Here is an 18101-nt window from a genome sequence, read left to right on the forward strand (position 1 = left end):
CATGAAACTATTATAAAAATACTTGAAGAAAGTGCAGGGAAAACTCTTGAAGGAATCAGCCTGGGTAAATATTTTATGAGGAGGACTCCCCAGGCAATTGAAGCAGTATCAAAAATACATTACTGGGACCTGATCAAACTAAAAAGCTTCTGCACAGCCAAGAACATAGTAAGTAAAACAAGCAGACAGCCCTCAGAATGGGAGAAAATATTTGCAGGTTATACCTCCAATAAAGGTTTAATAACCAGAATACACAGAGAACTCAAACGTATTAGCAAGAAAAGAACAAGCGATCCCATCTCAGGCTGGGCAAAGGACTTGAAGAGAAATTTCTCTAAAGAGGACAGACGCACGATTTACAGACACATGAAAAAAAAGCTCATCATCCTTAATCATCAGAGAAATGCAAATCAAAACTACTTTGAGATATCACCTAAACCCAGTAAGAGTAGCCCACATAACAAAATCCCAAAACCAGAGATGTTGGCATGGATGCGGAGAAAAGGGCACACTTCTACACTGCTGGTGGGAATGCACACTAATACGTTCCTTTTGGAAGGATGTTTGGAGAATACTTAGAGTTCTAAAAATAGACTTGCCATTTGATCCTATAATTCCTTTACTACGTATATACCCAGAAGACCCAAAATCACAATATAACAAAGACATCTGTACCAGAATGTTTATTGCAGCCCAATTCATAATTGCTAAGTCATGGAAGAAGCCCAAGTGCCCATCGACCCACGAATGGACTAGCAAATTGTGGTACATGTATACCATGGAATATTATGCAGCCTTAAACAAAGATGAAGACTTTACCTCTTTCATGTTTACATGGATGGAGCTGGAACATAGTCTTCTTAGCACAGTATCTCAAGAATGGAAGAAAAAGTATCCAGTGTACTCAGCCCTACTATGAAGCTAATTTATAGCTTTCACATGAAGGCTATAACCCAACTATAGCACAAGAATATGGGGAAAGGGCCAAGGGAGAGAAAGGGAGGGGGGAAGTCAGGGGGGAGGGAGGGTAATGGGTGGGGCCACACCTATGGTGCATCTTAGAATGGGTACAGGCAAAACCTACTAAAGGCAGAATATAAATGTCTACATACAATAACTAAGAAAATGCCATGAAGGCTACGTTGAACAGTTTGATGAGAATATTTCAGATTGCATATGAAACCAGCACATTGTACCCCCTTGATTGCACAAATGTACACAGCTATGATTTAACAATAAAAAAATAAATTAAAAAAATACAAAGAATGACGGTTAGAAACTGAGGCCCAGGGCAGGTGTCATACAGAAGGGTAATCACACAGTCAACAGAGTTTGAAACCTTCTCTAAAGCATCCTGACTTTTCTTTCTGTAATGATGACCAAGAATGCTATTTTTTATATTCGCTCTTCCTACTTTCATAATAATAAAACTCCAAATCCTTAGCTGAGAAAATACCTACATGGAATAAAAACTACATGTCCCAGTGTCCTTTAAGGCCAGATGTAGCATGTGGCTATGTTTTGGCCAATAAGATGCAAGCAGATGTGTCCACTATATGCAGCCTCCAGCAAGTATCCAACATGGAAGGGGCATGCCCTCTCTCATGGCTTTGTCCCTTCCTGCTGGATGCAATGTAGCCACGATAGTCATAGACAAGTTAGAGCAGCCATCCTGGACCAAACCTTGACAACTGTGTGTTAAAGTGATAAAATGGAAAAACCAGGAAAGAAGGGTCAGGGATCATGAGGCCACAAACCAACCCTGGACCACCAGTGCTGATAAGAAGGAGAAAAACATTTTTATATCATGTTTAAGCCACTGTACGTTTGGGTTCTCTAACATACCTGAAATTAATCCTACCTAACATGCCACTGTTTCTCTCCAAGACTCCTGGGATAGATCTGAAAGGTAAGCACTTTCCAAATGATTGTTAGCAGAGAGACCCATTTTATGGGTAAGTCAGATCAGACATGGAAAATCAAACAGAGAAAGTCATATTCTAGGACAGGATACAAGGATCAGAGTAAAAGAGAGTAGAAAATAAAGGGGGTCAGGGAAAAGCCAGGTTAAAAATTTAACCATGATCATGACGTATTTCAAATATTCGGTAAAGGGTAAGGAAAGGGGGGGTATTACACATATTATCATCGATTTCTATAACATCAGTTAAATTGTTAATCATACATAAAAGCCAAAAGTAGCAGGCTGTAAGGCAGAAGATGATGAGAAAAAAAGTATGACATTAAGAGATACGACATGACAAATGACATTAATCAAATAACTAACAATCTAAATGCTGTTCAGCAAAATTCTAGGTACAAATTTAACTTCCAGTGCAATTTCTTTGAGAACTTAACTGAAATATATTCAAAATATTTAGAAATTCTTTCAGGTTTCATTTTCACATTTTAAACTATGTATAGAATTTATGTTGGCAATTAAAAATAATACTATAATGCATTATAGTAGTAATTATTTTAAGTTAATATTCAGTCAGGCAAAAAACTTTAAAATAATATGTATTAGAAAAAGAGATTCAGAATGTCTCTATGGAAATACTTGTGAGATACTCAGTAGTTTTAGGGTCCTGATTTAAAATGTCATAGTATTAATACCTAACGAATATGGATTTTCTCTCCTCAGCGACTGCCTGGAATTATAACAAGCCCAAAATTCTCATGGAATTTAATAGGGTTATCTGTCTGTAATGGTACAATTGTTTATATATAGCAAAAATCTTACATGGTCTCAAATGTAATTTTTAAGGCTGGTTTTTCCTTTCCTTGGCATGGAAGAAACGTGGGGTTTTGGTATGGTTTGGGGGTTTTATACACAAATCCAATTTTTAAATCACCTTTTTTGAACTTTCCTGGAATGTGTTAAACACAGAGCATACAATGCCACAGAAATTGCAGCTAATTAATGTAATTAAGGACAAACAGAGGAAAAGAACATTTTGTTCAATGCCCAATTAATGAGCCATTCCTCATCTGGGGATAAGCAAGTTATTTTGGCTTGGGATCCAGCCTAAGACATTGTTAGCACTCCATGGATTTTTCTTGGAAGAAAAATGTCAACTAAAATAATCTTCCCATAACAAAAACTAATGTGATAAACTTGCCACAAAACTTGCTGCTTTGATAAATAAGACTGCTAAATATTTCCCAAGATGGAGGAAATGTTTCTACAAGTTGTTGCTTCTTCCCATTATCCCATTTGAGTGTCTGGTGGAAAGACAGGTCATAACACAATTTATCAGGGCTCTGTTGTCTGTACTGGGAAATGCTACACTGCTGTTCACAGGCCCCCATAAGGGGGTTTTGTATGGAGGGCAGCTTGTGGTCTATAGCCAGAACATACCCATCCCTTCTTAAATAGTGGATGGGGATTGAATGGAAGGAGGTGAAATGACTGAAGCCAAAGAAAGGAATAATGAGAGAAGAGGATTATAAAGAAAGGCATCTGAGAAAAGACAGAGTGAGTCCAACATATTTTGGTAGGTAGATGAATTTGCTTCCTAGGGCTATCATAGCTGCCAAAAACTGGGTAGCTGAAAACAATAAAAACATATTCTCTCACAGGTCTGGAGGCAGGAAACCTGAACTCAGCATGCTGACGAGGCCATGTTTGCTCTGAAGGATGGAGGAGAAAATTCTACCTTCCCTCTTAGCTTCTGATGGCTCCCAACAACCCCCAGCATGCTTTGGCTTGTAGTTACATCACCCCAACCTCTGCCTCCATCTCTGCATAGCCTCCCTCTTGTGACCACTCCTCTTATATGGACACCAGTCACCAGGTTTAGGGCCCACCCTGATACATAAGCTCATCTCAGCTACATTGACAAAGACTTTTCCAAATAAGGTCACATTCTGAGGGTCGAAGTGGTCATGTATTTGAGGAGATACTATTCATCCTTCTACAGTGGACAACAAAGGCCACATCTGATTATCCATTCCCTTACCATTGGAGATTGACCAGCCTGAGCAAGAGTGAGACACCGTCTCTAAAAATAGCCAGGCATTGTGACAGGCACTTGTAATTCCAGTTACTTGGGAGGCTGAGGAAAGAGGATCACTTGAGCCCAAGAGTTTGAGTGTGAGCTATGACACCATGGTACTCTACCCAGGGAAAAAATAGAGAGTACTGAAGTATTTTTTTTAATTCTGTGTTTTCGTTTTAAAGAAAATATAGGAAAATAAAATACACATTCTAGATCATCTGAAAGCTATGCAATTTCAGTATATATATTAGTACTAACAATTAAGAGGCACCAAAATAGGACGATTTTAATTATTGGAATCTAATGAAAAAGAACAGTGGTGAGTGGAATATTTACCTTCTATATTCAAGCCAAGGGAACAGCAACAGCCTCATTGCTGCAGGCAGATTTTACAACAGTCCAAAGGGGAAAAGGGACAAGAACTGAGTCATCCTATTACTATCAATACTGTTTGTACTAAACAGTACACACAAACAAAAAAGATCAGAACTCAGTGTTCAAACTATTCGTTATATGTAGGGAATTGATTATGAGATTTAGGTCACCTCTCTACAAAACACTGATAGTCTGCCTCTTCAAGGAAAGTCTTATAACCACTTCAAGAAGCATTACAGGGAAACATGTATCCATGAAAATGTAAATTTCTCTTCAATAAAATGTTTGCTTTGCACAATACTAGTCCTACAGATAACTATACATGTTAGGATTTAAAAAAATAAACTATTAAGATTTGTCCATGGTATCTGGTTGTCATTTGTAAGAACTGTAGCAATAATTTTAAAACTAGAAAAGATGTCATACTTTTAAAACAGTTGAAAGCTTTCAGATTAAAAAAAAAAAAAGTTTTCCTAAGGGAAAATTGTATAAAGGGACATAAAATTAGAAGCCCAAGAGACATTACACAGTAGTCCTCCCTTACCCTTGGGGGCTACATTCCAAGACCCCCAGTAGATGCCTGAAATAGCAGATATTACTAAACCCTTTATATTCTATGTTTTTCCCATACTTACCTACCTACAATAAAGTTCAGTTCATAAATTAGGCACAGTAAGAGATAACAACAATAACTAATAATAGAACAGTGTCATGACAGCTGATCTGACAATGAGATGGCCACTCGGTCAGGGGCAGACAGGCAGGCAATATATCCAGCACAGATAGGCTGGATGAAGGAAAGACTCACATTCAACAGGATAGAGTAGAATGGCGACCATTTTACAACTTACAAATTGTTCATCTCTGGAATTATCCATTTAATATTTTCAGACTGCAGTTATATATATATATCCATTTAATATATTTCACACTATGGGTAACTGAACCTGCACAAAGCAAAACTGCTGATGAAGGGGGAAGCACCATACCCACAATCCTAAATTTGTAAAATTTCAACATTCAGACCTCAGCAAACCAATTAAATTAAGAAAACAGAAGTTCTCCTTTCCCTTTCCTATTCTGTATCCTAGTAAGGGATGAGCCTTTTTGGTGATACAATAACTTGAAAGGCTACCAACAAGTGGATGGCCAGAGGGAACAGACTTTGGGTCACATGAGGCTCAGGACTTTTGTTTTATGAAAAGTCAAGGCATATACGTTTAAGGTGGCATGTCAGATCTTCCCGGTAACTTCCTACATACACGATATAGCATAATGTATACAACATAAAATAAACACATATCATGCATATATTTACCTTATTCTTCACTATTTTTAACTGGGACCACATGCATTTCTATCTGATTCCTGTGTTGTAAGCTGAATGCTACTGTCATACCTCCTAGGGGGCCTCAAGAGTTCAATGTCAGCACATTACCTTTTCACCTTCGGCTTGACAGACTCCAGGTCCAGCATCATCAGGGGGAATTCAGGAAACATGAACTGTTCCTGTACAGAGTAATTTCCATTTTAAGTGAAAACCCTAAACAGACATGTGCTTCATTTCTTTTCCTTTCTAGAACTTAAGTTTGTTAACATAGACCAAAACCTTCCCCTATTAAAACTTCTCCTACTTCTTAGGTTCAAACCCCCTTATTTGGGAAAGAGAGCAAATACTTACTTCTTGGGCATACGAAGGAACAATGAAAATAATCAAACGCAATTCCTTCCATACCTCAACAAAGTCACACAATTCCATGTTCCCCGAGCTTTTTATCAATAACTAAGTTTGAGAGCTGTTTTTCCTATTGAAAGTGTTATGTATGTGTGTAATGCTGACTTTTTTTTACATTAAACCATTCAGAAAAATATACAATGCAATTGAAGTCTCCCTGATACCACAGACAGGGCGAACCCCTCTCCAGAAACAATTTCTATTAACAAACTTCTTATGTATCTGAGTCTGATTAAATACGCCTGCAAATTCTTTGCCATTCCCACCATTGAGAGATGGCTTCTCATTCCTCTAAGCTAGGCTTGCCTCAGTAACTTGAAGAGAATGTGGCAGAAGTAGAGTTCTGGAATCCCCAAGGCCTTATGGCTTCTCCTTTAGGCCTCTCAGAATGCTCCTTTTGGATAAAGCCAGTTACCTTCTAAGAAGTCTTACCCTGAGACTGCCATGCTATGAGGAAGCTCAAGCTAGCCACATGGAGATGCCACATGAGGAGGCAGATTAGAGAGGGGGAAAAAGAGAGAAACAGGGGCAGGAACAGACAGATTGCCCTGGCCCCCATCTTCCACTACCCCAGCCCATGCTCCAGACTTGGGAATGAAGAAGCCATATTACATATTAGTATGATGTGGAAAAGAACCAAGGGACCCAAGGAACAGCCAGAAATACAGTCCCTACAAGAAGACAGCCATTTCCAACTATTTGAGCTATCTCACCTACCTCTATCATGGAGCAGAGGCAAAATTCAGCTGTGTCCTGCCCAAAATTCTCACTCACAAGATCAACAGCATAAAAAACTGGCTGTTTACACCACTAAAGCTTTGGGGTACTTTGTTTTATAGCAATAGCTCCTGAAAGTTTTTCTAAGCTTACATAAGCACATGCTTCTTCTTCTTTCTCCATGTATTATTCTAAGCTGTGTTTCAATTTTTTTTTAATTTAAAGTTGTATCTTTATAAATCCATATATACAGATTTATTTAATACTTGTTACAGTTCAGAGTATCAAACCAGTCTCATAATGATAGGCCTTTTTAAGACAGTTTATATTATTTTGCTTTTATGAACAATGCTATAATACTGCTTTCTGGATAAGATTTATAGCATATGGATTTAAATTAAAATCATTTACATATCCTGACATGTAAATCTTTGTGCACACATGTATCTATAAGAAAAGTGACAGTAAATAAAAATTTCTGGGTCAAAAGAAATTTGCTTTTGTAAAGCTAATTTCATACTCTCCCTTGGAAATTTTTATCTTTTAATAAATAAGGTCAAGCTCAATTGTTTTCTGTGAAATCTCCAAAGACTCTTCCAACAGAATGTGACCCTCTGAAAGGTAGAGTGTCTATGTTAGTAGTTATCGTACAGTCGGCGGCACCAAGCACAGTGCCTGAAGGATGCCGCAGTTTAATCAAAGGTTGTAGCAGGAATAAATGAAGAAATACACGTACTGTGACCACGGAGCATCAACAGCTACAGCAGAAACAACCTGAACTTCCGGAAGCACAGCGTGTCATGTGACAAAGCTTCCTACCAGGGCCCATCTAGCTTGCAATATCATAAAGATATCATGTCCAAATTAACGAGGATAGTGTAATTCCAATCAAAAACTTTCATGGAAATTGGAAAATTGATTGTACACTTCCTGTGAAAGAGTTACGGTCTAAATGGGAATAGGACGTACTAGAGGAACCAGAGGTGGAGGGAAGAAGAGAGGGTGAGGGAAAGAAGGGAGAGGAGAGAGAAACGGCTTTCTGGATAAGATTTATAGCATATAGATTTAAATTAAAATCATTGAAACATAGTGGTATTTATCCCAAAAGATTCGAAAAGATCAGTGCAGCACAACAGAGAGCATAGATACAAATTCTATAGTTGTATGAAAACTTGGGTGTGAGAGTGAAGGCATCAGAAATTAGGGTGCAAATGATAGACTAGTTAGTAAACTGTGTTGGAATAACTGAGTTTTCCTAAGGAAAAAATAAATTAGATGCACAATAAACAAAACATAATTCCAAATGAATCGAAAGCCTAGAACAAAGAACATCATAGGCAAAGTTAAAAGATACACCATATACTAGCAAGAGATATTTGCAACACATAGGAGTAAAGGATTACAATCCAGATTACACAAAGAATTCCTCCAAATCAGTAAGAGATGAACTACTCAATAGAAAAATGAGCAATGGCTATGAATAGTAAAACACAGGAAAAGGAAGAATATCCAGTAAACCTAGGGAAAGGCATTCCACCTCACAGGTAATCAAGCAAAGGCGTGTGGAAACCACGGGATACCACTTCAAACACCATTTTGGAAAAATTAACCTGTAAGTGCTGGTGAGGATGTGGCAGAAAGAACCTTCCATGCAGAGCTGGTGAGAATACAACCACTTTGGAGAATATGGTGAAAATATGCAGTAGAATAAAAAAAAAAAATGTTATGCTTAAGACCAAGCAACTCCACTGCTGCATATAACGCTGGAGAAACTGCCGGCAGGTAGGTATGAATGTGTGACAAAGCTGGCCTCGGGGGATTGACTGTGGCAGCACAATGTATGAAACAACTGTGTGCCACACATCTCTTCTTCACCCTTCAGGCCACAGTCCACCCTCTCCATCAGGCTCTGTGTCCTGGGAGACTAACCTCTAAGGACTCCCGTGCAGTGAAGTTCATCCAATGTGAAGCCCCAGCAGAAGTTGGAGGGACGGAAGAGAATGCCATGGAGGCTTTTGCTTTTGTCCTCTCTTTTTACAGGGGTGTGAAACCTGTTCTTTTTCTCTGCAGCCTGAGGCCACAAGGTTGGACACCACCTGAGGAAGTAGCTACATCTCTATGAAGAGCACAGCTCATGTGAGGCCTCTCTAGAGAGCCCGCTCTGTGGGGAACGATAACCCTGGGTTGGGCCTCCAATGGAAACAGGCACACTGTTGCTTCCATAGGATGCTGTACGCTCCTGCGCTGTATCCTGAAGCACTGCCCAGAGTCATAACCAGGCCTCTAATCGAATTCTCCCTAATTACTCAGCAAGAGCGTGCCATCTGTTTTCAGTTGTGACTCGGATGGATATAAATCTATATGTTTATCAGCAGAGAAATGTGTTAACTCTGATATATCCATATGACAGAAATATTTTACAGCCATTAAAATTCATGAACTATATCTCTTATGTATCAATATGAATAGATCACAGAAGCATAGACTAACATAAAATATTTACAGATTGTTTTGTGCAGTATAACATAGGAAAGTTATATAAATATTTAAAATCTAAAAATCCATCCTTCCACATATATACAATAAGGCTGAGGCAGGAGAATCGCGTAAGCCCAAGAGTTAGAGGTTGCTGTGAGCCGTGTGACGCCACGGCACTCTACCCAAGGGCGGTACCGTGAGACTCTGTCTCTACAAAAAAAAGTATGAAGAGAGGTGGAAGGAAACCCATGAAATTCAGGGTAGCAATTGCTTCTGAGAAAGAGTAGAAATAGTATTAAGAAAAACAGTTCAGGAGGGGAGACAAGATGGCGGACTGAAGCCAGCTTTCAACAAAGGCTCCCGTCCAGAAGGAGAGTTAAGGGACAGGAATTTAGTAAGTATCCTGGTGGACTTGAGCCTCACCAAGAGAGAAGGCTGAAGAACTCACATCAACACCGCTGAGGCAAGTTGTGATCACAAGGACGCAAACAAAAGGTACAAAATCCACCACCAAGCGGACGGGAGTCCCCCTCCCCCATGAGACCGGCTCTGGAGCCCCACAATTGAACAAGGGGCAGAAATTAAAGCCCCTCCCACTACACTCCACGGGAGAGACCTTCTAAAAACTGGACCTACCTCCCCTACTGGGGTGCCGTGGCGTTCTCCTGCCAGACATAGGGCTGAATAAAACTTTGGGAATCCTTTGCCGGCAACCCTGAATCCCCGGCGCTCCCCTCCCGCCCACTGAGGTCTGGAGGCCTGTCCCCCAGGACTTCGGATCCTTGGGTGATTTCTCAAGGGGAGTGGACAGTCCCCGAGTTGTGACTGGTCAGCATTGACTCTGAGGCGCGCGAGTGAGGAGAGGGCACCGGGCTGAGGGGGAGTCACGCCTCGCGGCACTTCCCTGCGGTGCAGTGCACCAACCCTCCCCGGGCATAGGGGGCCCAAGACTGAATCAGACTCTGGCCTCCCCGCTGAGAGCTGAGAACCCCTACTCTCACTCGGGGTCTGAGGGCCTATCCCCCAGGAGTTCGGCTCCTTGGGTGATTTCTCGAGGGGAGTGCACAGTGCCTGAGCTGCGTCAGGTCAGCGCTGACTCTGGGATACGTGAGCGAGGAGAGGGCACTCTGCTGAGGGGAAATCAAGCCTTGGCGGCACTTCCCTGCGGTGCAGTGCAGCAACCCTCCCCGGGCATACGGGGCCCAAGACTGAATCAGACTCTGGCCTCCCCGCTGAGAGCTGAGAGCCCCTACTCTCACTCGGGGTCTGAGGGCCTATCCCCCAGGAGTTCGGCTCCTTGGGTGATTTCTCGAGGGGAGTGCACAGTGCCTGAGCTGCGTCAGGTCAGCGCTGACTCTGGGACACGTGAGCGAGGAGAGGGCACTCTGCTGAGGGGAAATCAAGCCTTGGCGGCACTTCCCTGCGGTGCAGTGCAGGAGCCCTCCCCGGACCGTAGTATTGCGTGAAACTGAATGAAACTCTAGCTTCCCCCCGCCCCACTCCCAATCGGGGTCTGGGGGCCCATCCCCCAAGAGTTCTGATTCTTGGGGGATCTCTTAAGGGGTGTGGACCCAGCACAAACTGCGGCCGCTCAATGCTGACTCTGGGGCGCGGGACAGAGGAGAAAAGGGTCGCCTGAGTGCCCACACCAGAGCAGCAGTTCCCTGGAGGTAGATCAACAGCCGTTTTTTCTTTAACGGCAGAACGCTCACTTCTGGATATTCTCAGGCCACACCCCCTGTCTCCCTGGGCAACCAGAGGAGGCCACCTGTGACGCGGCTCACAAACCCAGAAGCCTCCAGGGCGGGGCCGACCCAGAGAGGTGTTCAGACGCAATTCTCCAGCAGCAAAGACGTTTGAAAACAGCCCGTCTCCTGTAGGCGACGACAGGAACAGAGACAGAACCTCACAAAGTTGTCTGTTCTGTTCTGTTCTGTTAGCAGCATCCATCAGGGACGGGGCTAAGCCTGAGTGAACACCTCCTTCCCATCACCTGCATCAAACACTCAAAGATGTCAGGCCCCATCTCCTCCTGCTAGATAGCGGCAGTCTGCGGGGGCCTGGCAGACTTCCTCGCGATTCAGGCAGGTGCAAACCCCTGGAGTGTCTGTTCACTGCAGGCAACTGGGTTAGCCATCTGCAGAGATACCAGTGACTGGGTCCGACAGAGGGGCAAAGTGGGGAAGGAGACGTCAACCTTCCCAGACTGCTCTGTTTGCAGGGTGGCTCCTCCTGACTCCACGCTGCATTGGGGTGAGCTGTCTCAGAGGAGTCACCAGGCCCCTGTGATCCAGTTCCCAGAGACCTCTTGAACCCTTCCACCCGAGACAAGTGCCGATTGAGACAGTTGATTCGGACCTTTTGAACTGGGCTAATAGACTGAGGACTTTTCAGGTGGTGCCCTGGGTGTGCGATTGTAGGAAGGTTTGATTCTCCTTTTCCAACTGGGGCCAGAGGTGGGCAGGCGGGGTGACTTAATTGCTGATTTTTCCACACAGCTGAGACTTCAAGCCAGAGTAGAAGTTGCAATAGGATCGAACAGAAACCAGCTGAAAACAAGACAGAACCACTTTGCTCCACCACACCAGACAGGGCCCCAGTTTCTCAGGCCACAACACTGTACGCGCCCTCGATAAAACCCCAGGGGAAAAACCAAAGGGAGTAAACCATGGGGCGGAATCAGCGGAAAAACTCTGGTAACATGAATAACCAGAATAGATCAACCCCCCCCAAGAAAAGATACAGCAGATGTGATTGAAGATCCCATTCATAAACAACTGGCTGAGATGTCAGAAGTCGAATTCAGAATTTGGTTTGCAGACAAGATTAATAAAATGGAATTAGGAATTCGAGGAGAAATTCAAAAACTGTCTCAAGAATTTAACGAATTTAAAGACAAAACCACCAAAGACTTAGACACACTGAAACAAGAACTTACAGCCCTCAAAGATATGAAAAATACAGTAGAATCCCTCAGTAACAGAATGGAGCAAGCAGAAGAAAGGATTTCTGACATTGAAGATAAAGTCTTCGAACGCTCCCAATCTCTCAAAGAGGAAGAGAAATGGAGAGCAAAAACGGATCACTCACTCAGAGAGCTCTCAGATAATTCGAAAAAAAATAACATAAGAGTTATAGGAATTTCGGAGTCTGATGAAGTGGCAGCCAAGGGCACAGAGGCCCTTCTACATGAAATTATGAAAGAAAATTTTCCAGACATGCCTAGAGAATCTGAAATTCAGATAGCAGACAGCTTCAGAACCCCAGCACGATTCAACCCCAATAAGCCATCTCCCAGACATATCATAATTAGCTTCACTAAAGTTAACATGAAAGAGAAGATTCTCAAAGCAGCCCGGCGAAAGAAAACTATAACGTACAAAGGTAAGAATATTAGAATAACTGCAGATCTCTCTGCTGAAACTTTTCAAGCAAGAAGAGGCTGGTCATCAACTTTTAATCTCCTAAAGCAAAAAAACTTTCAACCCAGGATCTTGTATCCAGCTAAACTGAGTTTCATCTATGATGGAGAAATTAAATACTTCAATGACATTCATATGTTGAAAAAATTTGCCATAAGTAAACCAGCTCTTCAGGATGTTCTCAGACCTATCCTCCACAATGACCAACCCAATCCTATACCACAAAAGTAAACTCACTCAGAAACTTCGGATCAAACTCCAACTTCCACACTGGCGAAAGGATTAAAAATGTCCACTGGACCTTTGAAAAACTCGATACCCAAAATTCCACCAGACTTATCCTTACTCTCCATCAATGTGAATGGCTTAAACTGTCCTCTAAAGAGGCATAGGTTAGCTGACTGGATACAAAAACTTAAGCCAGATATTTGTTGCATACAAGAGTCACATCTCAACTTAAAAGACAAATACAGACTCAGGGTGAAAGGATGGTCATCCATATTTCAGGCAAATGGTAATCAGAAAAAAGCAGGTGTTGCAATTTTATTTGCAGATACAGTAGGCTTTAAACCATCAAAAGTAAGGAAGGACAAGAATGGTCACTTCATATTTGTTAAGGGTAATACTCAATATGACGAGATCTCAATTATTAATATCTATGCACCCAACCAGAATGCACCTCAATTTATAAGAGAAACTCTAACAGACATGAGTAACTTGATTTCCTCCAGCTCCATAATCGTTGGAGATTTCAACACTCCCTTGGCAGTGTTGGATCGATCCTCCAGAAAGAAGCTGAGCAAAGAAATCTTAGATTTAAACCTAACCATCCAATATTTAGATTTAGCAGACATCTACAGAACATTTCATCCCAACAAAACTGAATACACATACTTCTCATCAGCCCACGGAACTTACTCCAAAATTGATCACATTTTAGGTCACAAGTCTAACCTCAGTAAATTTAAAGGAATAGAAATTATTCCATGCATCTTCTCGGACCATCATGGAATAAAACTTGAATTGAGTAACAACAGGAATCTGCATACCCATACAAAAACATGGAAGTTAAATAACCTTATGCTGAATGATAGCTGGGTCAGAGATGAGATTAAGAAAGAAATCACCAATTTTTTGGAACAAAATGACAATGAAGACACAAGCTATCAGAACCTCTGGGACACTGCAAAGGCAGTTCTAAGAGGGAAATTTATAGCACTGCAAGCCTTCCTCAAGAGAACGGAAAGAGAGGAAGTTAACAACTTAATGGGACATCTCACGCAACTGGAAAAGGAAGAACATTCCAACCCCAAACCCAGTAGAAGAAAAGAAATAACCAAAATTAGAGCAGAATTAAATGAAATTGAAAACAAAAGAATAATACAACAGATCAATAAATCAAAAAGCTGGTTTTTTGAAAAGGTCAATAAAATAGATAAACCTCTGGCCAACCTAATCAGGAAAAAAAGAGTAAAATCTCTAATATCATCAATCAGAAACAACAAAGACAAAATAACCACAGACTCATCAGAAATCCAAAAAATCCTTAATGAATATTACAAGAAACTTTATTCTCAGAAATATGAAAATCTGAAGGAAATAGACCGATACTTGGAAGCACGCCACCTTCCAAGACTTAACCAGAATCAAGTGGAAATGTTGAACAGACCCATATCAAGTTCAGAAATAGCATCAACTATACAAAACCTCCCTAAAAAGAAAAGCCCGGGACCAGATGGTTTCACGTCAGAATTCTACCAAACCTTTAAAGAGGAATTAGTACCTATATTACTCAACCTGTTCCAAAATGTAGAAAAAGAAGGAAGACTACCCAACACGTTCTATGAAGCAAATATCACCCTGATCCCCAAACCAGGAAAAGACCCAACAAGAAAAGAAAATTATAGACCAATATCACTAATGAATATAGATGCAAAAATATTCAACAAGATCCTAACAAACAGAATCCAGCAACACATCAAACAAATTATACATCATGACCAAGTTGGTTTTATCCCAGGGTCTCAAGGCTGGTTCAATATACGTAAATCTATAAATGTAATTCAGCACATAAACAAATTAAAAAACAAAGACCATATGATTCTCTCAATTGATGCAGAAAAAGCTTTTGATAATATCCAGCATCCCTTCATGATCAGAACACTCAAGAAAATTGGTCTAGAAGGGACTTTTCTTAAACTGATAGAGGCTATCTACAGCAAACCCACAGCCAATATCATATTGAATGGAGTTAAATTGGAATCATTTCCACTCAGATCAGGAACCAGACAAGGCTGCCCATTGTCTCCATTGCTTTTCAACATTGTAATGGAAGTTTTAGCCACCGCAATTAGGGAAGAAAAGGCGATCAAGGGTATCCATATAGGGTCAGAAGAGATCAAACTCTCGCTCTTCGCAGATGATATGATTGTGTATCTGGAAAACACTAGGGACTCTACTACAAAACTCCTAGAAGTGATCAAGGAATACAGCAGCGTCTCAGGTTACAAAATCAACATTCATAAATCGGTAGCCTTTATATACACCAACAACAGTCAAACTGAAAAAGCAGTTAAGGACTCTATCCCATTCACAGTAGTGCCAAAGAAGATGAAATATTTGGGAATTTACCTAACAAAAGACGTGAAAGATCTCTATAAAGAGAACTATGAAACTCTAAGAAAAGAAATAGCTGAAAATGTTAACAAATGGAAAAACATACCATGCTCATGGCTAGGAAGAATCAACATTATCAAAATGTCCATACTACCCAAAGCAATATATAATTTCAACGCACTCCCTATTAAAGCTCCACTGTCATATTTTAAAGATCTTGAAAAAACATTACTTCGTTTTATATGGAATCAGAAAAAACCTCGAATAGCCAAGACATTACTCAGAAATAAAAACAAAACAGGAGGAATCACACTACCAGACCTCAGACTTTACTACAAATCGATAGTGATCAAAACAGCATGGTATTGGCACAAAAACAGAGAAGTAGATATCTGGAATAGAATAGAGAACCAAGAGATGAATCCAGCTACTTACCGCTATTTGATTTTTGACAAGCCAATTAAAAACATTCAGTGGGGAAAAGATTCCCTATTTAACAAATGGTGCTGGGTGAACTGGCTGGCAACCTGCAGAAGACTGAAATTGGACCCACACCTTTCACCATTAACTAAGATAGACTCTCATTGGATTAAAGATTTAAACTTAAGACATGAAACTATAAAAATACTAGAGGAGAATGCAGGGAAAACCCTTGAAGAAATTGGTCTGGGTGAGTATTTCATGAGGAGAACCCCCCGGGCAATTGAAGCAGCTTCAAAAATACACTACTGGGACTTGATCAAACTAAAAAGCTTCTGCACAGCTAAGAACACAGTAAGCAGAGCAAGCAGACAGCCCTCAGAATGGGAGAAGATATTTGCAGGGTATAACTCTGACAAAGGTTTAATAACCAGAATCCACAGAGAACTCAAACGCATCAGCAAGAAAAAAACAAGGGATCCCATCGCAGGCTGGGCAAGGGATTTGAAGAGAAACTTCTCTGAAGAAGACAGGCGCACGGCCTTCAGACATATGAAAAAATGCTCATCATCTTTAATCATCAGAGAAATGCAAATCAAAACTACTTTGAGATATCATCTAACTCCAATGAGACTAGCCTATATCACAAAATCTCTAGACCAGAGATGTTGGCGTGGATGCGGAGAAAAGGGGACACTTCTGCACTGCTGGTGGGAATGCAAATTAATACATTCCTTTTGGAAAGATATATGGAGAACACTCAGAGATCTAAAAATAGATCTGCCATTCAATCCTGTAATTCCTCTGCTGGGCATATACCCAGAAGACCAAAAATCACAACATAACAAAGATATTTGTACCAGAATGTTTATTGCAGCCCAATTCATAATTGCTAAGTCATGGAAAAAGCCGAAGTGCCCATCGATCCACGAATGGATTAATAAATTGTGGTATATGTATACCATGGAATACTATGCAGCCTTAAAGAAAGATGGAGACTTTACCTCTTTCATGTTTACATGGATGGAGCTGGAACATATTCTTCTTAGTAAAGTATCCCAAGAATGGAAGAAAAAATACCCAATGTACACAGCCCTACTATGAAACTAATTTGGGACTCTCACATGAAAGCTACAACCCAGCTACAACTTAACAACAGGGGGAAGTGGGAAAGGGGGGGGTGGGTAGAGGGAGGGGAATCGGTGGGATCACACCTGTGGTGCATATTACAGGGGTATTTGCGAAACTTGGTAAATGTAGAATATAAATGTTTTGGCACAGTAACTGAGATAACGCCGGAAAGGCTATGTTAACCACTGTGATAAAAATGTGTCAAATGGTTTATGAAGTGAGTGTATGATGCCCCATAATCATATCATTGTATACAGTTATGATTTAATAAAAAAATTATTTAAAAAAAAAAAAGAAAAACAGTTCAAAGAGGATTTCTCTATCTTTAATCCTTTAGTAAAATAAAATGAGAAGAAATGTAAGAAAATGTAATTGACATTAATTCTAGGTGGTAGGTACATAAGTATTTTTATAGCATCATCTGTACTATTGTTCTTCTTTTCTGTTTTTATATATAATTTTTCTAGTCTTTCTTAAAAAATCCAGGAACACAAAGCACTATGGCAATAGCAGGTAACAAGTTTTAAGGGGAGGCCAGTTTTCTGTCTTTTGCTACCAAAATGAGGAATGATTACATGTCCAGAAGCATTTCAAAGAGTAACAGGAGAGACCTGGAACTCCATGTGACCATCTTTAGAAAGAGGCTGGTGCCACATGCTGGCTGGGACTGTGACTGTGGGAAGCACACACGACACATCTGGGGACTGGAGGAAGGTAAGAAAGGTCCCCAGGTTTCCACCTGCTGCCTGTGAGCAGTAAGACAGAAACGTCTGTCCGTGTTATGGAGAAGCAAGCTGGTGTGGCTCACAGGGGCCAGGATTTCAAACAAAACGAAAGTCTTCCACAGTTACACTAGGCTGATTCTAAAAAGGAAAAACCAAAACTCTAATCAGCCAGGCCTCTTTGTAGGGCCCTGGAGTGACTTCTCATTCATTGAGCTCTGAGTAAGACCTTCACTCTCCTTCCAAAGCCCTGCTTACTAGTAGAGGTGACCTGATTGTTTTTCTGCTGACCAACTGGCCTGTCTCTCAGCACCTTCTCTGGCACACACCCTGCATGCACTCCCTCAGCTCTTTCATACCCATGCTTGGCTACAACCTCCTGACTCCGGCCCTGGTAGACAACATCCCTCACGTCTACCACATAGTCTCTCAGCTCCATGAGGCCCACTCTGGAAAGACCCTCAAAATGTAAGTTCTCATGTAA

General features: G+C 41.1%; 1 protein-coding gene and 1 pseudogene across 2 annotated transcripts in view; both read right to left on the bottom strand.

Annotated features, from left to right (window-relative positions):
• The window catches only part of LOC128568672 (RNA-binding motif, single-stranded-interacting protein 1-like), a 45003-nt pseudogene extending 26947 nt beyond the window's left edge, over window positions 1–18056 (bottom strand). Inside the window, exons 1-2 of the transcript XR_008375189.1 lie at window positions 17889–18056; window positions 5815–5885 (exon numbers count right to left, since the gene is read on the bottom strand). The product of XR_008375189.1 is annotated as an RNA-binding motif, single-stranded-interacting protein 1-like (transcript). The remainder of the gene's footprint in view (window positions 1–5814; window positions 5886–17888) is intronic.
• ADAMTSL1 (ADAMTS like 1) overlaps window positions 1–18101 on the bottom strand; it is a 1032656-nt gene that overhangs the window by 986186 nt on the left and 28369 nt on the right. The gene's annotated exons all lie outside the window — the stretch shown is intronic.

This window comes from Nycticebus coucang, chromosome 2 (assembly GCF_027406575.1).
Source record: "Nycticebus coucang isolate mNycCou1 chromosome 2, mNycCou1.pri, whole genome shotgun sequence".
NCBI lineage: Eukaryota > Metazoa > Chordata > Mammalia > Primates > Lorisidae > Nycticebus > Nycticebus coucang.